Source organism: Podarcis liolepis, assembly GCF_965112155.1.
Source record: "Podarcis liolepis genome assembly, chromosome: 1".
NCBI classification, from domain to species: Eukaryota; Metazoa; Chordata; class Lepidosauria; order Squamata; family Lacertidae; genus Podarcis; species Podarcis liolepis.
In genome coordinates, this window is record NC_139554.1 from 122,564,058 (window position 1) to 122,588,982 (window position 24,925).

The window sequence follows — 24,925 nt, forward strand, 5'->3', positions numbered from 1 at the left end:
AGCACATCAAAGTGCAAGTAGATAAATAGGTACCGCTCCAGCGGGAAGGTAAACGGCATTTCCATGCGCTGTTCTGGTTCGCCAGAAGCGGCTTAGTCATGCTGCCCACATGACCCAGAAGCTGTCCTCTGGCTCCCTCGGCCAATAAAGAGAGATGAGCGCCGCAACCCCAGAGTCGGTCACAACTAGACCTAATGGTCAGGGGTCCCTTTACCTTTACCTAATGTAACTTAATGGAGAGAAAAAAAGAACTTGAGCACAGCTCTTTTGTACAAAATGAATGAATGAATGAATGAATGACCCTCCAACAGCCCAAACAATTCGTGGTTCAGCCCAAATCGGCACAGATCAGGATCCAAGATTTGTGCGGACAATTTGTACAGTCCTGCTGTGTACTAGCGCCAAGTACTTTTGCCAAGTATAATTTGGAGGAGTTATGGCTTTGGAGATACCAACTCATCTCAGAATGCTTGGGTCATTTTAGTCATCATCACAAACTTTCAAAGGCCTCTTTGTTTTTATAATACTTTGCACATGGATTTTGGAAACACTGGCAGCAGCCACCTCTTTGATGTACTGACACACTACTTCTCATGACTGCATGATTGCATATCCTTACAATAATAAGGTTATGAAAATGTAATAGCAAAATGAAAATAAAACGGATTTCAGGAAAGCTCCACAAAAGTGAGCCAGCTCTATAGACCATAAATGCAATTAAAATTGGAATAATAGTGCTCATCAGTCAATTCCGATCAGTTGCATTGGTGAAGGAGGGAGAAATGTTTCTGGAGTGTGAATTTGATTCTGTGTTAAGCATCACACTCCTTTCAAACTTCATGTCAGGTGCTACCAATCCAGTAAATGCAACACCATCAAAGTCCTTAAAATCATGGCTGTTTTCTTGACCGCCGTAAGTGAACTCAAATACTAAGAGGAAGGACTGATTGCGTTAAGTCGTGGAAGGTTTGCAAACCAGACAGAGCAAAAGATCTGACTGGTGCTGAATATTACAATGTGATCAGGAGGTCTCAAATGCCCAAAGCCGCAGAGCTTGTGCAAAAGGATGCACTGCTAAATTTGTTCATCCTGAAAGATGTTTGTCCCTTGCAATTCAACCCTGATGTGAGATTTGAGGCCCCTCCCTGCAGTTGCATCAGCACTGAGCAAACTATTACCTTAAAAAAAATAATCAAAGTGCTTCCATAGTGCTGCAGAAAAGATAATGTTAAAAGCTTCGTATTGTCTCAGCAGAGAGCGAACAGCTTTAAAATTCCACATCTCCTTCTGCTGAAACATTTCATAGCTATCTTTAAAATGGAAATACCCTAAACACAACCTTGATGGAATAGCAAGAACCATCTGGTTGATACTGATGCCTTTGCTCCAAAACAAGTTATACAAAAATCCCCCCATGGACTTCCATTTCATGGAGGAGCACTTAAGGCTTCTTTGCTAGTAACACCCCAGAGGGTAAAATACCTTTTTAATGCATCAGTATAATTGCAACGGAGGATCTCAAGGTGTTCATCTCATGTCCCTTATTTTCATTTCAGTAGCATTTTTTGACTCCGCTCATATACACACTGTATAATCTGATGCAGTGGGCTGTTGACTGTGAAAATGCATGTCTGTTTTGTGATCACATAGTATTGAAAAACAGGTGCACATCAAACAAGCATTGCAGTTAAATGCACTGTAAACTTTGTCTGAGAAAATTGGGTTGTCAAAAACGTAACTCCACAGCGCCCACTAGTGTCACAGTGCATATAAAACACTTTTTCTTTACCAATCTAGCTGAGTCCATAGCTTATAAATGCTGGAGATGGAAGAATCACTTAAGGTCCATAAATAACAACACTTTGGAGGTCCCAAGCCTCAAGGAGGTTAGATTGGTTTCATCTAGGGCCAGGGACTTTTCAGCACTGGCCCCGACATGGTGGAACACTCTGTCACAAGAGACTAGAGCCCTGCAGGATTCGACATCTTTCCGCAGGACCTGCAGGACTGAGCTGTTCCACCTGGCTTTTGGCTTAGACTCACTCTGACCCCTTATATGGGATTTGGCATATAAATTTTCCCTTGGCTTTTTTGCTGGCCTATGTAGGACCAGCATGGATAGCTGGCTCGGGTGAATATCTGATGTTCCCTCCCTTTATGGTCTTGATTTATGGGCTACTACTAACATGAGGCTGCATTTTAAGCTGTATTTTAAGCCGTATTTTAATTAACTGGTTGTTGTTGTTGTTGTTGTTGTTGTTGTTGTTTCTATTGTGTTTTATTGTAATTCATATTTGGTGTTTGCTGCTCTGGCCGAGGAGGGCAGGGTATAAAGAAATTATTATCATTATCATTATCATTATCATTATCATTATCATTATCATTATCATTATCATTATCATTATTATCATCATCATCATCCGAACCTTTAGGTGGAGGTGGGTTTGCTCCACACATTTATTTATTTGTTTGTTTGTTTTTTTAATTTGTATGCCTCCCTTCATCTGAAGATCACAGGGCAGTACACAACACAAAAATAAAAAATTAGATGACAAAATTTAAAAGGCCATAAAATGTTTAATCAGCCAAAGGCCTGGTTATAGAGAAACATTTTCTCCTGGTGCCTTAAGATATGTAATGAAGGTGCCAGGCGGATAGCATTTAACAAATGGGGAGCCACTGCGGAAAAGACCCCTTCTTGTTTTGCCACCCTCCAGATCTCTTGTGGGGGAGGCACACAAGGAAGGGAATGATGATTGGAAGGTCCAGATTGCTTCATATGGGGAGCGACATTCCTCCAGGTATTGTGGTCCTGAGATGCTTAAGGCGTTATAGGTCAAAACCAGCACTGGAAACTGGTGGGCAGACAATGCAGTTGAGTCAAGATTGGCATTATATGCTCAAACTGTCTTGCCCTAGCGGTTGAATTCTGCACCAGCTGAATTTACTGAACCAGATTCAGAGGCAGTGTTGCAGTACTCTAACCTAGAGATTACCAGAGCGTAGACAACAGAAGTTAGGGTATGCCTGCCCAGATAGCGGTGCAGCTGGGTGACCAGACAGAGCTGGTGATGCTGTGGTCTAAACCACTGAGCTTCTTGGGCTTGCCGATAAGAAGGTTGGCGGTTCTAATCCCCGCAATGGAGTGAGCTCCCGTTGCTCTGTCCCAGCTCCTGCCAGCCTAGTACAGTGGTACCTCGGGTTAAGTACTTAATTCGTTGCGGAGGTCCGGTCTTAAGTTGAAACTGTTCTTAACCTGAAGCACCACTTTAGCTAATAGGGCCTCCCACTGCCACCGTGCTGCCGGAGCATGATTTCTGTTCTCATCCTGAAGCAAAGTTCTTCACCCGAGGTACTCTTTCTGGGTTAACGGAGTCTGTAACCGAAGCGTATGTAACCCGAAGTACCACTGTAGTTCGAAAGCATGCCAGTACAAGTAGATAAATAAGTTATGCTGTAGCGGGAAAGGAAAACAGTGTTTTCGCGTGCTCTGGTTTCCATCACAGTGTTCTGTTGCTAAACCAGAAGTGGTTTAGTCATGCTGGCCACATGATCTGGAAAGCTGTCTGTGGGCAAACGCCGGCTCCCTTGGCCTGAAAGCGAGATGAGTGCCGCATCCCCATAGTCACCTTTGACTGGACTTAACCGTCCAGGGGTCCTTTACCTTTTACCTTTACTCCAAGCCACTAAGGCCAACTGAGCCTTAAGTAACAGCAAAGGAGGCTTTGCACAAGCAGAAATGAGTTTCACTTGTGCTAGGCAGGGCATATGAGATTCACCAATCCATTGCTGCCCCCTGAGCAACGTTGCCCAAGAGAAGTGCTTCCCCGTACCACAAAGCCACCACTGGATACAACCCAGAATGTTGTTTTCCACTTACTGCCACCCATAATTCCTACAGATGGACAGATCAATTCTGAATCAAATGTTTTTAGCTTTCAAGGCTGTCTGAACTAAGCTGGACATTTTGTTTAAAAGGCAGCACAGCTGAAAGCATATTTTCTTTAGTGCCTCTGTAGACCTTACAAGCTGTAGAGCTTTTATCTTAAATTGCCTTTCAAAACGCTTTGTTGCATTTGATTTTACGTTATGATATTGCGATGCATATCAGTATTTTTTATCTTTTCTTCTTCCATTTCGGAGGTGGGGAACAGTGTTTGAATTTTCTGTGCATGGTGGAATCTACTTCCACCCCCCTCCCCCCAAAAAGATCCCCCCTTCCTTTCATTGCTTTCCTTTATTTCATTCCTTCCGGACATGCTTTGATTCAGCTGCAGAATCTTTTGGTAGGCTGTGTTAATATCTGCAAGCAAAATACGTGTGCGCGCACACACACACATGGTACATTCTGTCAGTCGAAGGGAATGGAAAAACCAAGAAATTACTTACACCAAGCCATTTGGTAGCTAGTTGTTTAATTTAAAATCGCCCAGAAGAGCAGTGGAGAGAGAGGGGGGGGGACATAGTAAAACTTCCCTTCCCTTTCATAATCTAGACCAGAGGTTCCCAAACTTATCGTATTGGCTCGAATGTAGTGCACACCTTCCCCCCTTTTTTTTGCCAAATTATGTAGTGAAAGGGACGTGGGTGGCACTGTGGGTTAAACCACAGAGCCTAGGACTTGGCGATCAGAAGGTCAGCGGTTCAAATCCCTGCGACGTGGTGAGCTCCCGTTGCTCAGTCCCTCCTCCTGCCAACCTAGCAGTTTGAAAGCACGTCAAAGTGCAAGTAGATAAATAGGTACCGCTCTGGCCGGAAGGTAAATGCCATTTCCGTGTGCTGCTCTGGTTCGCCAGAAGCGGCTTAGTCATGCTGGCCACATGACCCGGAAGCTGTATGCCGGCTCCCTTGGCCAATAAAGCGAGATGAGCGCCGCAACCCCAGAGTCGGCCACGACTGGACCTAATGGTCAGGGGTCCCTTTACCTATGTCGTGAAAATTGAGATGTGCATTCGATTTGATGGTGCATTCGATTTGTGTAAACATGGTGTTTGGCCTACCATCCCCTTTTCAGAAAAATAAAATACTCACTGCCCCCCTGGAAGCAAAGAAACAGAAAGAAAGAAAGATGCAGTGACAAATTTGTATCTGTATTTCTGCTTATGTCCCACAACATAGTAAAGAAAGACGTTGTTGTAAATAGGACACCTTGAAGCTTGAAATTATAAAATTATTTATTAAAACTCATGAGTCGGGGTGGAGTGAAGCCTGCTGGCTTGGTCAGAACCACCCCAGGGGTGGGGCTGGTGCCGCAACTCGCCTGCCATTGGCCAAATAGGCAGGCAGGCTGAGATCCAGCCAACCAATGAAGCTGCATTGTGTGTAGTTTAACTATGGAACTTGCTCTCCCAGGAGGCAATGGTCCCCAACAGCTCAGATGGTTTGGAAAGAGGATTTGACCAATTCATGGAAGATGAAGTTGTGATTCAAGGACCCCCCCCCCCACTTGCGTGGGGATAAGAAAGACACATGGATACAGTATCTAAGGTTAATGGGCTAGAAAAGGCCACAACTTTATTGATTACAGCATGTGAGAGGTATTGGCTTAGGCATTGGATAAACAGCAGAGCTTTACGCCACCCCCTCGGGGAGGGGTGAGTCTAACAAGGGTTAACCACCAGTAGGGAAAGCCTGTTGATGCAAATATGACTGTAAGCTCTCCCCTGATGTCACCGGGGATCGTGCCATGGCCCCCAGCCACCAGCAGGACATCGGACAGGATCCACGACCACCAGATTCCTTTAACGGAATACCCATAAAGTGAAGGGGTAGGCGATGGCTACACGCTGCCCTCCCATACACCAACAACATATTCCAATGCCTAACCGCCAATACCTAAATGTTGTGACGATTTGCTATGAGGTAGGCGACAAACCAAGTGGCTGGTGCCAATTTGCCAATTGGGTAAAAACTCCTACCAGGCCCCTTGGGCAACCAAGGCGACCAACCACAGGTCCATAGCAAGGTCAATCATGAAGCGCTGAACTAAAGGGAAGGGTGGGTGACCCATTGAAACCCAGCAGCACAATGAGGGGAAAGAGCTACAGCGGCCACATTTGAGCGGCTAAACCCCACCCCCGAGCTTCCCTACAATTGGAAGACTGACTGGAGAGCGTGACGGCAAACAGGGGCCGAAACGCCCCCTGCAAAGTGCAGGAACGGCTCCAGATCACAACCCCTCCCATCCGGGAGGAGGAGAGGCTCTGCCGATGGCTGCTAGCCATGATGATATTTTCTGCCTCCAGGGTCAGAGGCAATATCCTTCTGCAGGAGTGAAGAGGGTATTGTGCTTAGGACCTCTTTGTTGATTTCCCGCAGGTATTTGGCTGGCCAGCTGTGAGGACGCTGGACTAGATGGGTCATGATCCAGAAGGCTCTTCTTATGTTTGTATGAAATAAGTATATGCTCTGCAGGTGAGGGGTTCCTCCATCTTATGAAGATGTCCTTTTCACACAATGTATGAATCAGATCTTTAGTGTTTGTGGTACCTACCTGAAATATACTCAGAGTCGCAAAGTGATTTCATGCTCTTTATTCAGCTCATAGTGGTGAGGAGGAATGAATGAATGTCCCCTCAAAGTATCTGCTTTATATACATTATTTACACAATGGGCTGCACATGATTGGCTAATTCCGGAATTCTACTGTAAGCCAATCAGGTTGTGGATTCACTTCTATCTGGAGCATGATTGGGTGGTTCCTGCCAACCAATCATAGTGCTGCATTGTTCTAGGACCAATCAGACTGCTGCCTTTTGGATCCTATTGTTCTAGGACCAATCAGACTGCTGCCTTTTGGATCCTATTGTTCTAGGACCAATCAGACTGCTGCAGTTTGGATCCTATTCAACTCAGTACATAACATTACCCTTTGGGATTCCTAGCCTTTAAATGTTAAATTAAATATTAGATTAAATCTTAGGTGCTGTCTCTCTTGTAAATGGGTCTATCTTATGTCTTCCAACCACCATTTGTTTCTCTTCAATAAAAGACTTTGAAGAGTCTCTTTTCTAGCCTAGTGCCCCGCAAATGTGGCTTTAGGTGATCTCAGACAGATAAATGCAAGGACAACAACAACAACAAACGCCCCAGACAGAGAAGGCGAGAACAAAAGCAAGAAAAATTGAGGCTGGAGTCAACACAGCCAGTGTCTCCACTGAACAATTTGAATACAGCAAAGGATGTGGTTACGCAAAACTAACATAGCGTTCATGTTTTTGAAGAGATGCACATAACACAATGAAGACTATTGAGTTCGAGGACACTTTCGGACCCTATGAAACCATTCTATGAAACTGAACACTGACTTTAAAAGGAAACCATGGACGTAACTGGGTACAGTGGACTTGAAAGTCTAATGACCCAGTTAGATTTCTGTTCTACTGAGTTGCCTTAGCAACTGTAACAAGGACCTCATTGCAAGACATGGCTGGATCAAATGCCTAAACTGTGTCTGATTGATTAGAGGGAACTATATCTACCATGCTCACCTTAATGGGAAAAGGGTATCTGTCCATATAACATGGAAGGTGGACCGGTGGGACATATCTGGCCCACACAGCCACTTCAGTGGCCCACCAGTCTTTGGTCAAAATTGGACTCCACTTTTTCTCTCTCTCCAGCACAGTACAATTACTACAAAGCTGTGAGTAGCTAAGGAAACAAGGAGTTCTAAGCACTTCTAAATAATTGTTGGTTATAAGATTATATCCCAGAGCTGATGACTGACAGTTTAAAACTGTGTACAAAACTGAGCACTTGTCCTTGCTCAAAGGTGACTGATGTTTTATGTCACATAATGTGAGGCGTTTAGGCAAGTATCAGCATGTGCTGCAGCATGAAATGTCGGGCAATCATTTTACAAACCTCAAACTAATTCTTTGCTAAAGCCTCATCTACACATATAGATTTTAGCATACTTCAGTCATTTACTGGATTCTATCGCATCAGGCCACAGATGGGGTATGCCATTTTTTTTCTGTTTCGCAACATGAAATAAATTCCTAAAACGAGCCATTGAGTAGGGAGTTCTAACCCAGCTGACTCCCTGATGTGTTAGCTTTTTGCTTTCAGGCTTCTGTTTTGCTTGATTTTAATATTCAGTATGGCATTTTTTAAAAAATGAGATTCCCTCACCTGAAGTGGTACAGTTCAGTCACCTCACAAATCTACCACCTTATTTCACAGCATCCTGGCTGTGTACACAATATACCTTCAGAGCACATTTGTGGTACATTTTCTCCGCTCAAAGAATTCTGGGCACAGAATAGTTTATTAAGGATTGCTAGAAATCACAACTCTATGAGGGTTAAACTACAGTGCTCAGAATTCTTTGAAGGGAAGAATGTTCTTTAAAAGTATGCTTTAAAGATGTCCATTTAGAAGACTTCTTGAAAGAGACGCACATTTTGTCACCTCGTGCACATTGATTTGCTGATTTTGTTTTTTATATGCTTCATTTGTTTATTTTATTTCATTTACTAAAAAAAATTATATACCACTATTCATAAAAGATATCAGAGTGGTTTGCAGCCATTGTATGAGTATAATTTTTCATACATTGTGAAAAATCTGTAATCAACTAACCGTTATGGAAATCAATTAACTGTTCTGCTGTGTTCTGCCTTGATATATGTTTTTTTTCCTGAAAGTGTGGGTTATAAATATGTAAATAAATAAAATAACATAAAACATATCCAGCATATATCACCACCTAGTAGCTTGTTGAAAGAGGTCCGTCTTTAGCAGGTGCTGAAAAGACAATCAGTGAAGACACCTGTATGATATACAATGAGAAGGAGGTCGAAAGGGGCAATTCTGACATGGTGTGGAACAGAACTCCTGTTAGGGTGGTACCTCCAGGATGAACAGTGATCGGTTGAGTATGTAGTAAGTTAGAAGATCTTTTAGGGATCCTGTTGGCACCTGTGCCCCCATATATGTCAGGCTTCGGGGACTCGGCTTACTCCCCACCTTTGGCAGGAGATAAGCAGGATTATGGTGCTGGAGGAGACTCTTGAGAGTCCCATGGACTGCAAGAAGATCAAACCTCTCCATTCTGAAGGAAATCAGCCCTGAGTACTCACTGGAAGGAAAGATCATGAAGCTGAGGCTCCAATACTTTGGCCACTTCATGAGAAGAGAAGACTCCCTGGAAAAGACCCTGATGTTGGGAAAGATGGAGGGCACAAGGAGAAGGGGACGACAGAGGACGAGATGGTTGGACAGTGTTCTCGAAGCTACCAGCATGGGTTTGACCAAACTGTGGGACGCAGTGGAAGACAGGAGTGCCTGGCGTGCTCTGGTCCATGGGGTCACGAAGAGTCGGACACGACTAAATGACTAAACAACAACAAAAGCAGGACAAAGTGAAAAGAGTTGTTTACAATTTAAACCAGAGGTCAGCAAGGTTTACCTTGTTTGGGCCAGTTCACTCCAGTGGAGATCCCTCCGTGGGCCAGATGCGATTTTTGGTGCCGTGGAAGTGAGACTCCGAACCGTGTTGCGTCGGTTTAGTGCAGCGGGCGGGGACTCACCAAGCGGGCAGCTCAGTTCGGGGGCGGCTCGTGGGCTGGTTAAATGACCCCCGTGGGCCACTTGTGTCCTATGGGCCCACTCCTGTTTTACACAGTCTTTAATGATCACAGCAGGGATGCGGGTGGTGCTGTGGGTTAAACCACAGAGCCTAGGACTTGCCGATCAGAAGGTCAGCGGCTAGAATCCCCGCAACAAGGTGAGTTCCTGTTGCTCGGTCCCTGCTCCTGCCAACCTAGCAGTTCGAAAGCATGTCAAATTGCAAGTAGATAAATAGGTACCACTCTGGCAGGAAGGTAAACGGCATTTCCGTGCGCTGCTCTGGTTCACCAGAAGCAGCTTAGTCATGCTGGCCACATGACCCGGAAGCTGTACACCGGCTCCCTCAGCCAATAAAGCGAGATGAGCGCCGCAACCCCAGAGTCGGTCATGACTGGACCTAATGGTCAGGGGTCCCTTTACCTTTAATGATCACAGCAAAAGAACAAAGCATCCATTCTTGGAATGAAGGTGTTCCTAATTAAAGTTTCCACCCACTTCTCCCTAGTCACTTCCGCATCTTGCAACCTGATGTCGCTACCACCCTGCTTTTTGTGTAGCCACCTTATCTGCTCTACGTGACCTTGGACTGATATGCGGAATAGTTGTGATTCAAGGACCCACCACCCGCATGAGGAAAAGAAAGACACATGGACACGGTATATTAAGTTAATGGACTAAAAAAAGCCACAACTTTATTGATTACAGCATGTGAGAGGTATTGGCTTAGGCATTGGATAAAACAACAGTGTGACTCCACCTCCTCAGGGAGAGGTGAGTCTATCAAGGGTTAACCTCCAGTGGGAGGAGCCTGTTGATGCAAATACAACTGAAACCTCCCCCTGATGTCACCAGGGGTCGTGCCATGGCCTTAGCCACCAGCAAGGGCGTCGGACAGGATCCACGACTGCCAGATTCCTTTACCGGAATACCCATAAAATGGAGGGTTAGGCGATGGCCACACCCTGCCCTCCAACACACAACCATATTCCAATGCCTAACTGCCAATACCCAAAAGTTGTGACGATTTGCTACGAGGTAGGCAAAGCACCCCCTGCCAATGCGGGAAACGGCTCCTGCTCACAACTCCTCCCCTCCTTGAGGAGGAGAGGCTTTTCCAGTGAGAGAGAAACTATTAGCTCTGTCTTTTCCAGTTCCTCTTCACTTTGTTGTTCACCCCCCAGTTCTTCCCAACTTTTGTCTTCAGAACTATGCCCCTCTGCAAACCACTCTTCCAAATCTATACTGCTCCACTGTTCCTGGGCAGCTTCAGAATCCTGGTTAGGAGCAGGGGGAGGCTCCCACCATTCCTCATCAGAGCAGCACTCCTCAGCCTGGTCTGTGACATCATATAGGCCAGAGGTAACTGACCTATAGCCTCACAAATACTGTTGAACTCCAACTCTCATGTGCTCCAGCCAGCATGGCTAATGGTCAGGGATGATGGGGAGTGAAGTCCAGCAACCACCAAATGGCACCACATTGCCAAACTCCAACTTCTATAAATAAGATTGAGTGGAGCAAGAGTTTGGCTTACTCACATCTTCAACACTGGGGACCATATCAAAAACTTCCCACGAGTGCATTGAATTTTTAGTGCTTCAAACTAAGAGAAAGAGATTTTTTTTATATAGCACAAACACTTTCCTGATACTTCCAGCCCTCCTGAGGCTGGTTTTCAAAAAGGAAAGCAAAACCCAGTGTCACATGTATATATTCTTACAAACAAAGGGAATAAAAGATCCGATAGTTCGCTCACTGTTTATACATGAGACATAAAAACAATAGTTCTTCTACATCTCAGGGCTCCTGGGAACTAGCTAACAGAACCACTAATAGAACAATGATTCTTTTCATGTATTTGCCAAATAACATTATCAATAATAATAATAAAAGATTAGTACATTTGCTCTTTGTTCCTATTTTGTTCCTCTCGCAGTCTCATTCCCTCTGTAGTTGTGAGCTGAAATGCTCACAAAAGTGGCAGGATCCAGTCCTCAGGATCCCTACATAGGGTTCTCAGGTCACTAAAAGTTTAACCCAACACCTGTGGGGTCTTCTGGCAAAGTAGTAAATTGACGTAGAATGGGATGAGTGATACTGGGTGAGTGGACAATATCCTGCATGATTTGTAGGGGATGCGGATGGTGCAGTGGTCTAAACTACTGAGCCTCTTGGGGTTGTCGATCAGAAGGTCAGTGGTTCAAATCCACATGAAGGGGTGAGCTCCTGTCCATTTGCCCCAGCTCCTGCCAACCTAGCAGTTCGAAAGCACACCAGTGCAAGTAGATAAATAGGTACCGCTGCGGCGGGAAGGTAAACAGCGTTTCTGTGCGCTCTAGTTACCATCACGGTTTTCCGTTGTGCCAGAAGCAGTTTAGTCCTGCTGGACACATGGCCCAGAAAGCTGTTTGTGGACAAATGCCAGCTCCCTTTGCCTGAAAGCAAGATGAGTGCCACAACCCCATAGTCATCTTTGACAGGACTTAACTGTCCAGGGGTCCTTTACCCTTTTACCTTTTATACCATCAGGCTGTTGGCCTGTCTAGTGCAGCATTGTCTACACTGATTGGTAGTGGATCTCTAGAGTTTCAGGCAGGAATCCTTTCCAGTCCCAACTCAAACCCACAACCCTGAGATAAGTCTCATGCTCTACCAACTGAGCTAGCCCACCTGCGAGCTTCAAGGCCTCAAGGTATCAAGGTGCCAAGGTATCAACAGCAGGACTTGGCAAACCTATCCAAGTACTATGCTGATGCCAAGGGGTTAGGCATATGACAATGTGCCAGAAGACCAACACATAACTTGCATGTCAGTAGGAGATGCACAAGCAACATTATTGTGGCACAAGCAACCAAGCAATGGAGGGTTGACATGTAAGACTCAGCAGGATTCGAATAGAAGCACAGGGGAAGATGCAGATCATTTGCAATACAGTGGTAAAGGTAAAGGTACCCCTGCCCGTACGGGCCAGTCTTGACAGACTCTAGGGTTGTGCGCTCATCTCACTCTAGAGGCCGGGAGCCAGCGCTGTCCGCAGACACTTCCAGGTCACGTGGCCAGAGTGACGAAGCTACTCTGGCGAGCCAGAGCCGCACACGGAAACGCCGTTTACCTTCCCGCTAGTAAGCGGTCCCTATTTATCTACTTGCACCCGGGGGTGCTTTCGAACTGCTAGGTTGGCAGGCGCTGGGACCAAGCAACGGGAGCGCACCCCGCCGCGGGGATTCGAACCGCCGACCATGTGATCGGCAAGTCCTAGGCGCTGAGGTTTTACCCACAGCACCACCCGCGTCCCTAATACAGTGGTACCTCAGGTTAAAAACTTAATTCGTTCTGGAGGTCCGTTCTTAACCTGAAACTGTTCTTAACCCGAAGCACCACTTTAGCTAATGGGGCCTCCTGCTGCCGCTGCACCACCGGAACACAATTTCTGTTCTCATCCTGAAGCAAAGTACTTAACCTGAGGTACTATTTCTGGGTTAGCGGAGTCTGTAACGTGAAGCGTATGTAACCTGGAGCGTATGTAACCCGAGGTACCACTGTACAGGGTTTATGTGAGGATATCCTTATCTAAGTATTGGTATGAAAATCCATCGGCAGTGCTTTTCCTCATACATATCCTCTCACAAGGAAATGCTTTGGGTGTCTGTTCCCTCCCTCCCCCCCATATAGGCAATTTAAAAATAATCATTGCTTGTACAAACTGACATACTATAGATCTGTATCATCTAGGTCATCACTAAAACAATTCGTGCGGAAAAATGCTATATCTGTGGAGCTTGTTGTTTCAGCTTTCCGGCCTAATCCAATCGCTCAGTTTCCTGGCAACTATATTTGCAGGGATCACTTAGAATAATCAGGGTCTTTTGTTTCACAAGGGTCCCCTATTTTAAAAGCTGTGTAATGCTGCCTCCTTAAGATCAGCCCTATGGAACCAGCAGCTCCTTAAACCTATTGCAGATTGCCAGCTCTGTATGCTGGCCCAGTAGACGCAAAAATCCCTCTCGGGTTTTGCAACCTAACTGGGACTGCCAAATTGGGAGTGGGGTGGTGGTCAAGTAATTGGCATGCCACAACGTGGGGCTGGTAGGTCACAGATTGCATAGTCAGTGGGCTTTTTCCTTACCAAATAGGAATCTCATAACTTTGAAATTCCTCTGGCTCCACAGGCAGAAAGTTTTCAATAAGGTGGCATGGACTGCATTTTTAAAGGGGCCCTTTCTGCCAAATACAGTGGTACCTCGGGTTACATACGCTTCAGGTTACAGACTCTGCTAACCCAGAAATAGTGCTTCAGGTTAAGAACTTTGCTTCAGGATGAGAACAGAAATCGTGCTCCCGCGGCGCGGCGGCAGCAGGAGGCCCCATTAGCTAAAGTGGTGCTTCAGGTTAAGAACAGTTTCAGGTTAAGAACGGACCTCCGGAATGAATTAAGTACTTAACCCGAGGTGCCACTGTACATACCCCAAGCTATCATATTGTTTGAAGTGTTGCTTTTTAAAAGTGTACACAGTGCTTTTTTCAGGAGGTACTCAAGAGTAGTAAGGTAAAGGTAAAGGCGACTATGGGGTTGCGGCGCCCTTGTTGCTTTCAGGCCGAGGGAGCCAGCGTTTGTCCGCAGACAGCTTTCCTGGTCTTGTGGGCAGCACGACTAAACTGCTTCTGGCGCAATGGGACACTGTGATGAGTGCCAAAGCACACAGAAACACCATTTACCTTCCTGTCACAGTGCTACCTATTTATCTACTTGCACTGGCATGCTTTCAGACTGCCAGGTTGGCAGAAGCTGGGATGACAGATAAATGGGAGCTCACTCCGTTGCATGGATTCAAACCACCGACCTTCCAATCGGCAAGCCCAAGAGACTCGGTGGTTTAGACCACAGCGCCACCCGCATCCCTACTGCCTACACAGTACCAGCACCTCTTTTGTTGTTGTTAAAAAGTGAGGCACTTACTGTAACAACATGATGAGTACCAGCACCTATTTTTTTGGGGGGGGGGAGGGGAGCACTTTACATGCATACCTATGTGAGACACAACTGGGCCTCTAGAAGTGCCTTTTTATCATAATAAATCCATACATTTCCCCAAAATATAGTGTTCTCTTGCACTCTGGTGGGCAATTAATTTATTTTACACAACTGAGGAGATTAAAAAAACCTGGAGTGATCATCACCAGGTAAGAAGCATGAATACCAATGAGATTTTCACTCCACTGGCCAAATAGTCGCCAGTAATTGATGTATTTCATTGACAAGGTCAGAATACTCTGAGTCCAAATCATTTACTTTTCACTCCATTTACAACATTCTTAAGTGAGCAGCGTCACTCAGAAAGTAACGAACTAAACGAAAGTGTGTCAAAACAAGTCAGGATCATGTGGACATTGCTGCCAGAGCATTATATGAAGGCAGACCTTTTTTTATTTATTTTTGTAGCGTGTGATTGTTGGTTCCAAATGCCATATCAAAAAAAGAGAGAGAAATAAATAAATGTTAGCTGCATTAAACATATATCACATCCTTCCATTCTTGCCAGGAACGTCTGAGTCAACCTTGAAACAAAGAGCAGCTCAGATGAAAAAGTGTCGCTGACACACATTTCTGCCACATTCATTGTCCCCGTTTTATGTGAAATATGACAAATCTCTTTCACTCTTTTTTTAATAATAAAAAAGAAGGTATATGCTGAGTATGCCTCTGCAAAACTGACATTTACATGGCAATCCTGTCCATGTTTACTCAAGAGCAAGTACCAGTGTGTTCCATGGGGCTTATTGCGTGTCGAGGTCCCCAGGCCACCCCAAATAAACTCACACTTCACACATCAATTTTGTTTAAGGTTTTTGGCATGTTTTTTGGCCACAACTTTATTCGTCCCATAGGACGCTCCGTCCCATAGGACGCACCTAGTTTTTTGGGGGGGAAATAAAGGAAAAAAATTTCCCCTTTATTTCCCCCCCCAAAACCAGGTCGGGGAACAGCAGGATGGAGGCGCTGTGCCTCCCTGCTGTCCCCCAAGCTTGTGGGGCTGGCCGATGTCTGCCCGGCGCGCGGGGCGCTCTGCTTCAGGACGTCTTGCGCGCCGGGTGGCAGGCTGCTATCTGCAGCATGGGGAGCCCTGCAGCAACTCCCGCAGGGCTCCCCATGCTGCGGATGTCTGCCTGGCGCGAGGGGCGCTCTGCTTCAGGGTGGCCCGCGTGCCGGGCGGCCGGCTGCTATCCGCAGTGTGGGGAGCCCTGTGGGAACTCCCGCGGGCTCCCCAGGCTTGCTGATAGCTTCCTGAAGCCTGGAGAGCGAGAGGGGTCGGTGCACACCGACCCCTCTCGCTCTCCAAGCTTCAGCGAAAGCCTGTATTCACCCCATAGGACGCACACAGATTTCCCCTTCATTTTTGGAGGGGGAAAAGTGCGTCCTATAGGGCGAAAAATATGGTACGCACAAATGAGTGGTTGCTTAGGCATTGGTTACGACTATCTGTCCTTGCCCCAGGGACAGAACTGAGTTACGGATTCCAGCGGAAGCCAGTCAGGGAAAACAATATTGGGGAGAAATGAAGCTGGTCATCAGTCCTTCACTTTTTACCCGCATGCTCCCGGGGGCTTGCATGGCCCAAGTCTGATGCCAGGGACTTAGACGAAAGGCTGGCAAGCTCCTGGATTCCTCAAACGGAATTCCCTTTCCGCACCACCATTGGAGGGGTAGGCACTTACCCCTCCACCAACCAATTTTAACCAATGCCTAACCGCCAACCTTACAAGTTGTGATGATTTGCTATGCAGTAGGCAAAAACCAAATGGCACCAGCCAATTAGCCAAATGGACAAAATTCCTACCAGGCCCCTGCCCCAAAAGCAGACGACCCCATGACAGGCATAGCAAGGTCAAAGAAAGAACCCCCCCCCCCAATTCAGTGATCCGCTGCACGCAGCCCAAGAGAATGCCCAAAGCTGCGTGTCCAGTATTTAAAACCTTTGACCCCTCCGCCAAACTGGCAACAACAAAATCTGCCCAGAGACTCAAATTACCCAATCACTGCCTGTGGCCATTCAAACGTAACTGACCAGCAGCAGTGGGGTGGCCTGCTGGCCCCCGCCACAACACGTGCTCTCTGTTATGGAGAACACGCTTTCCCAGGTGAGTGTGCATACAGTAGGTGTCAGTCTTCAGAGCGTCGCCTTCTCCCCCCCCCCATCTCCCTTTAGCAGTAGATAAGCAGAACAAAGTGAAAGGAGTCTCTTACCATTTAGATATTTTAATGATCACTGCGAGAGAACAAAGAATCAATTCCTCAATTTACTAAAAAAAGGGAGGCATTTCTATTAAGTATTTTAGATAAAGAGATCGCAGCGGCTCGTATACTTGTGGCCAAGGGATGGAAAGATCACGAGGCTCCAGAAATAACAGATTGGCAAATCAAATTACAGGAATTGGTGGAGATGGCTCAATTGACTAGCAAACTCAGAGGAAACTCAAAGCAAAAATTTGCAGAAAAATTGGATGGTTATAGAAGATATGTTCCAAAATACAATAATAGTTTTGACTCCGTGCTAGCATTCGAGTGATAAAGGAACTAAAAGGAGGTGGGCAATAAGGATTTATTATGTTTTCAGAATGCATTGGAAAATTTATATAGAAAGGTTTATTGTTTTGTGTACATTTGATTGTCAGATAAAATATATGCAAAGGGACTTGACAGGAAGTCAAAGTTGAAGAAAAGATTTTGGAAGATAAAAGGGGAAAAATTACTTTCATTATTCTCATTTTGTGTGCGGGTGTGTGGGTGTCTGCACATATGTGTGTTTTTGTATGGAATGTTTGGGAGGAAATAAGATGGTAAATAACAAATAACAAACTAAATATTGATGTATATAATTTTATTTTTAAATCCTATTTAGTGGTAGTATGGTTGTATTGTTTTTTGTAACATAAAATCATTCAATAAAAATTATTTTAAAAAAAGAATCAATTCCTCAGAATGAAGCTGCTCCCAATTAAGGGCTTCACCCACTTCCTTCCTACTCACCCACATCACTACCGCATCTTGTGACCTGATCTCGCAACCATTGTGCTTTCTGTGCACCTTATCTGGTCTCCTTGACCTGGGGCTGAGCACTGGTCACTTTCCAGCCACAGTGAGTCGGTTAACACTCTCTCTCTCCCAGTTCTTCTCCACCTAGCTATTCCCCACCCAGTACGTCCCAACTTCTGCCTTCTGAACTATGTCCCTCTGCAAACCACTGTTCCAAATCTATACTACTGCTTTGCTCCTGGTAATATTCAGGATCCGAACCAGGAGCAGGAGGAGGGGGAGGCTCCCACCATTCCTCCTCAGTGCAGCCCTCCCCAGCATGATCCCGGACAATAGGGTAGCAACCTCACTGCCTTCATCTGAACGAGCTCTCTTATTTATTTATTTACATTTATATACCACTTTTAACTTCCAATGATCTCAATGTGGTGTCCATGGCTCTCTCCTCATAACAACCCTGGTTAGGCTAAGAAATGGCAACTGGCCCAGGGTCACCCAGAGAGCTTCATGGCTGAGCAGGGATTTGAACCCCGCTCTCCAAGGTGTTAGTCCAACACTCTTAACCATTATGCCGCAATGGATCTCTTCTCTTTTCAGGGTCTGGACTTGGTGCTAAGGCTAGGGTGGCCAAATGCAGGTGAGAGAGGCCTTCATTGCGTTCAACAGTTCCGTGAAAGAGGGAATTTCAGCCAGGTGAAGCTTTTGGTACTCCTGTGCAGCAAATTGCAGTAGTCAAATATTCTTCTGTGAACCCTGAAAAGTGCATGAGCCTTGTCCCACTTTGTACTCAAATAATAATAATAATAATAATAATAATAATAATAATAATAATAATAATTTGTTTGTTTGCTTGTTTGTTTGTTTGTTTGTTTATACCCCACATATCTGGCCGGGTTTCCCCAGCCACTCTGGGTGGCTCCCAACAGAATATTAAAACACGATAAAACATCAAACATTAAAAATGCCCTTAAACAGGGCTGCCTTCAGATGCCTTCTAAAAGTCAGATAGTTGTTTATTTCCTTGACATCTGGTGGGAGGGCTTTCCACAGGGAGGGTGCCACTACCGAGAAGGCCCTCTGCCTAGTTCCCTGTAACCTCACTTCTCGCAGTGAGGAAACCGCCAGAAGGCCCTCAGAGCTGGACCAGATGGCTTATTCCAAGGATGGAAGCACCTCAGACCCGGGAACCAAATGCAACCCTCCAGGTCCCTCTATCTCCCCCTTGGGACTCTTGCTCTGGGGACCCTCCTCTTTGGCCTTTCTTCACGGCATCGTCTTACTGGCTGGAATGTGTCATTGCACACAAATAATGCCTTTTGCTTTCCTGGATGGAGGACAGTGAAGGCGTACGTATGCTTAGAAGCTAGTCTACTCTACAAAGGTAAGGTTTACATCCATTGCTGTGCCATACTCTCCAACACAGTGGTGCCTCGCAAGATGAAAAGAATCCGTTTTGTGATTCTCTTCGTCTAGCGGTTTTTTCGTCTTGCGAAGCAAACCCATTGGCGGATTAGCAGATTAGCGCTATTAGCGGCTTTTAGCGGCTTTTAGCGGCTTATCTGCTGATCGAATCAGCTGATAAGCGGCTTAGCGGCTTAGAAAAAAGGGGGGAGAGGAAAAAACCCGCAGGAACTCGCAAGGCATTGTCGTCTTGCGAAGCAAGCCCATAGGAAATTCGTTTTGCGAAGCATCTCCAAAACGGAAAACTCTTTCGTCTAGCGAGTTTTCCGTCTTGCGAGGCATTCATCTTGCGGGGCACCACTGCATTTCTCTGATGAAAACAGGGACCTCGTATTCCATATCCTCCAACATTTCTCTGATGAAAATAAGGACATCCTATTCCATATCCTCCAACATTTCTCTGATGAAAATAGGGATGTCCTAAGGAAAAGAGGGACACTCTGGGATCAAATCAGACACTGGAATGGCTTCTCTAAATCTGGGACTGTCCCTGGAAAATAGGGACATTTGGAGGGTCCTCTGCGCCCACGTTTGCCTCTGGTCCCACTCACCACTAGGATTTACTCCCTGAAAAGCATCCACATCTGAATGGGATTGGTACCCCTCTCCCAACAGTTGAAACATGCAGGCAGTGCACTTTTTGGACAGTGTTGCAATATTTAAAATATACACATATATGACGTGAGTTGGGAAAGAAAATACTGCTGATGGATAGTTGCATGTGAAATCACCTGCCCAAGAGCGCTGATTTCCCCGGGGTCGTGAATTATATGATGCCCATTAGATGAATCTTGCATCGTCCACTCAGCCCCCCTGATCCCTGACAGAAAGCTTTTACATCAGTGCAACCGGAGTTCAAAGAGAAAATAAATTGCTGCCATGGTCATTTAGCATTTACACTTATTTTGCACTGGTGTAAATTGGTAGGCAGTTTGCAAGAATATATTTTTTTTAAAGGACAGTCTTACCCTGAGAATCTGTCTGCACAGCATCCTCCATAAATTTGCAGCTCTGACTCATGGTGTGAATTGAATCTTGCAAACAACTCATCCACAGAGTCATCAGTCCTTTCTGGACGGGGGGGGAATCTACAGCCTGGATAGAGTGGGTTTTCATTTTGTTTCCTTGCTTCATGAATACAGTTTCCTCTGTGTTCCTGAGCAATGGCATGTCTTTTATTAAGATGCTACCTGAGTCCTTCAGAATGGACAAACAACGATTCTATATACACAGACAGTTCATTTCTCCTCTTTCTCTCTCCAGACTGTTATCCCAGAATACCATTACAAATGTCATGGGGGAAAGGACAGATTTAGCAAGATGAAAAGGACCGTTTTTGTTGGGCAGCGTCAACAAAGTAGCAGGCTATGAGATGGTCTGGACAGCTCACTTGGTGCTAATAATCCATTTGTCTGCTCTGGCTAGTCAAGGCCTCAACTTGACCTTATGCTTGCTAAATTTTGGAAACACCATGCGACTGCAGTAAGTGGAATGTAACAAGCATTAGGCAGATGGAAGTATTTGCACTGGAGCAGACATGGTTTTTTCCTCTGTTCGGTTCCACCAGGCACCAACAGAAGGTCACCAAGTCCCATTAATCATAGGGAAACTGGCTGTATGTGAATTCAGAGCATGTGGTAGCTGTCAGGAAAAAGCAGCAATGCAAAAGCCAGCAGCAGGTGGCTGGAATGCAAAACAGGATGTTGTGGTCTGCAACTGTACTAGTGGAGAAAGGGGGCAGTCCTTTCTCTGTTCTGAGCACCGGATGTTAGCTCAGAGTGTCATCTGACCTGTGCTGGAAGTACAGGGGCGGAGTTGTGACTCTTCTACTGGAGTCTAGAGGGTGCAGTCACGTTTCTATGTACTGCTGAATGACAGGAATAAAAGACATGTAAATAGGACTCCTGTCTGTCTCATTTCCCCTCCCTGGGGGGGGAAAGCAGGGAAAGAGAAGTAGCAGAGGGTGTGTTCTTCTCTGACGAGGAGAATCGCCGATTTACGACCTAGCCTGCCGGGAGACGCAGACGGAAGGTAAACAAGTATCTCACTCAGTTTGCCCCGGGGGAGGCCAATTACCTCTGACTGTGAGCTGAGTGCCAACCACTCCAGGCTGTGAGATGCTGAATGCCCTATTTTTTAAAACTAACTAACTAACTAAATAAATAAATAAATAAATAAATAAATGTAAAGGGGTGTTTTTAGGCTAACTTAGGTAGTGCACAAGCCTCAGACCTTCTCATTTGTAATTTTAAAACAAAAGTGTTTAAATGCATGTTGTTGAAGGTGTCCCATTAAAAACCCACCCAGATATGGTGTGGGATGGATTTAATTCCATCCCTTTGAAAATTGAGATAGATCCCACTTTAAAAGTTGTCAAGGCATCGGTAAATCAGCTCCCTCCCACGAGGCAGCCCAGAATCAGAGACACGATAAGAGTTCTTACCAAACCATTTATTCAATAATTCACAGAGAATGACAAAGGAATGCAGCCTTCCTAAAAATGAAGTTGCTCCAACTGAACTCCTTTCCCCCTTCTCTTCCTAGCAACAACACTTTCCCTTACGGTGGCCACCAGGGGTTATTTGTCTCTGAATCCTTTGCTCTTCCACTTTCAATGCACACTGGGTTCTGGGAAAAGGGGAGCGTCAGAAATGCTCTCCAGTGATAACATGTCAGCTGGCTGCTCTGTCTCTGTCTTCCCCTTCTCTTCTCTCACCACTTCCCAACTCTTCTGTTCACCTGTCTCTGAGCTGTGACTTTCCTCAAACCACTGCTGTAATTCAATACTGCCTTCCTCTTCTCTGGGAAGTTCGGGGGGGCGGTCTCCACCATTCCTCCTCCGTCTCATCCCCCTCAGTCCGGTCCCTGAGAATAGTTTTATGGAACTCCCTTGCAACTGAGGTCAGACAGGCCCCCTCCCTGTTGAACTTCCGGTACTAAATGAAGACTCTCTACTTTTATTCCAGCAGACATTTTAAGAAGATTCTGAGTTTATGGCTTCCAATGATTTTCATTTTCATTTATTGAGTTACTTGTACACCACCTAGAGACAATTGTAATTAAGTGGTGCATAAATTGATGGTGATAATTCCATCCCTAGTTTCCAGTCATTCTCCATGAGTTGAAGGGCAGCCATTTCTAGCAAAGAGTCTTCTTGGCTCATGAAGACTCTGTGTCTTCTGAACTTAGGGTTTCAAAACAAGGGGAACAAGCTTCTCGCGACATACCGTTACCTTCCAACTTGTGGAGTACAACTGAGAATGTGATGAAGGAGGCCAAGGGAGCATCCCCACTTCTTCCTGTGTGTGATTAACTTTGTGTGAAGGAAGGAGCACCTATTAGGGCTGTGGTTATTTATTAAAAACAGATATGGGAACATAACTACACATATGATGGAGTGGGAAGGGGAAGACATTTGATTCTGGAACTTAAAACACAGTCGTCCTTTGACATTTTCACTTCTCCAATATTGGCAATGCAATTCTGTTACCAAGCAGTGTGTACAAAAAAAAAAAAACCACATCCAGTGGTACAAAGTTTGCAAATAAGTGCATTTAGTATTGAAAACAACATACAAAGTGCATTATATTAAGGGGAAATGCTTTGCAAAATTGTGACTATTAGGCAAACTCACGTACCAAATTTGTCTGCGAGGAGAAATTTGCGATTACTTTTCCTGAATATTTTTTTTTTATTGCACACTGATGTGGAAATGTGGAGATCTGAATTTAAGATTGGAAAAAAGAAGAAATTGAGAGAAACTTAAATGGACGGATTCACACGTCCCCAATATAATCTAGTTCAGCCTCAAGTGTCCATCAATTCTGCAAGACAGCATATGCTGGCAACTTAAATTAATGGTCCAAAACTATTTTAAAGTTAGATATGCAACAGGGGAAGCAAACACTTGTTAGCCCTTCAACTCAATAATCAAAACCCAGTTTCTCCCTTTTCTTTTGAAATCCCCATCTGTCTTCAAGAGTAGCATAATGCGGAACCCAGAAACAAGCAGCAGCAGCAATTGCTGCTCTAAAGATAATTACATTCTCGTTCCTGCTACATGCATCCCTGTTTAACAGTTAAACATAAATATTCTCTGTCACTTCAACTTCCCTTTCATCTGCATCAAGACTTTAATCATGTTGCATTTGTACAACCATGTTCCAGTAGAACAGTTTAATATAGTCAGTTAGGAAATGTAATTTCAACATCAGTGGAACATGTTGCCATTATGAGCAGTTTCAGCAAAACACAACATAATGTTTGTGAACAACAACCAAAAAAACAACAAAGAACCCCCCCCCCAAACAGTTAATGTTTATTTACTACATGCCACTTCTGGTTGTTCTGAAAACTCAATAATTGAGTGTCTCAAGGAATATGATGAGTTGCATAACCAAAGTCATCAGCTGCAACATTTAATTTCTTTGTCCCAATATAATCCCTACAAGGAGAAGCCTGGCTCAAACGGCAATTATAAAATGTGACACTTAACGAGGATGCACACAGATTGATATATGAAGCCGCATATATTATGCCATTTGTAAATCTGTGTCGGTGTAGAAAACTACATTTAGCAAGTAAGTGCGTAACATATAAATACGCTGCAAATAAGCTACAGCTTCTGAACAGCTTGTGATTAAAGCTGTTAAAAATACACTACGCTGGACTGCCTTCTTTTAATTCTTAAGTAATGCACTCAGTGCATATCACAAGAGGAGAGGGTTCAGACTCCGCCCATGACTTTTCCTGAGGCATCTGATTGGCCACTATGGAAAGCAGGATGCTGGACTTAGGTGGGCCTTTTGTCTGATAAAACAGGTCTCTTCTTATGTCCTTTGCCACTCTTCAGCAGAGTGCTTCTCAAACTTCAGATAACCCTATGCAAAGAGCTAGTTGCATAGTGTGGGTTGCCAGCACACAGGGCTGAGTGGGTGGGAGGGAGGCAAATGGACACATGAACATTCAACTGCTTTGTGGTGCGTGCATCACCCAGGAGATCACAGCCACAGAGATAAGAAAAAAAAGAGTCATTCCATTGTCTGGAGAGGTCACTTCCTGGTTCACACAGAGAAGCCGTTTTCAAGAGAGCCCAGCAACGGAAGCATGCAGCTGTATCAAGGCAGCACTGGTTGTTGAAATTTTGCGCCCCCTAACAATTTTGCGCCTGGGGCAACTGGTCCTTCCTAACCCCCCCCCCCACTAAACCATTGTAAAGAGCCATGTTGTGGCTTTAAAGCACAAACTATCAGTTGACTAGAGGTATTTCAATGCACCATGCAGGACTCTTTGATCATTTTATTTTCTCTTCATTTCTGACTTTTCCATTCTTAAGTTCCACCCCTCAGTTTCTGCATCCGTTTACGGCTGTGTTTGTTTGTTTGTTTAAAAAAGATAACACGAAAACCTGTACACATTTTTGTGTGCGCTTCACCCAATATATGGACTTATGCTTAATACACACCTTTTTGCAAGCAGTTTACCTTAAAATGATGCAATTTTGTACATTCTTTTCCCTGCTTCAAGGAATTCTTTTGGTTGCTTCTTCCTAATGTATATTTTCTTTCTGTGCATTTGTTGGGCAGGGAGCGGGTTGAGAACTGTGTTGCAAAATTCAGAGAAGTGTGAAGTATTAAATATTTTAGCTTGCATATAGGTTCGGGAAACATGAATTAGGAAGGCTCATGTTAAACTGCAGATTGATGAATTTCCATCCTATCCCAAATCTGGACTGATTTAAATCAGCCTCCGTGTATTCTAACAGTGCAATCTCATGCATGCCTGCTTAGAAATGCTATTGAGGTTAAGGGAACGTACTCCCAGATAAGTGGCTATAGAACTGCAACATTAGGCTCC

General features: G+C 45.0%; 1 long non-coding RNA gene across 1 annotated transcript in view; it reads right to left on the reverse strand.

The window, feature by feature from the left end:
• Positions 1-2,038: 2,038 nt before the first annotated feature.
• LOC310691260 overlaps positions 2,039-24,925 on the reverse strand; it is a 218,811-nt gene continuing 195,924 nt past the window's right edge. Inside the window, exon 3 of the long non-coding RNA XR_014518432.1 lies at positions 2,039-2,139. This is a non-coding gene — a long non-coding RNA (uncharacterized lncRNA). The remainder of the gene's footprint in view (positions 2,140-24,925) is intronic.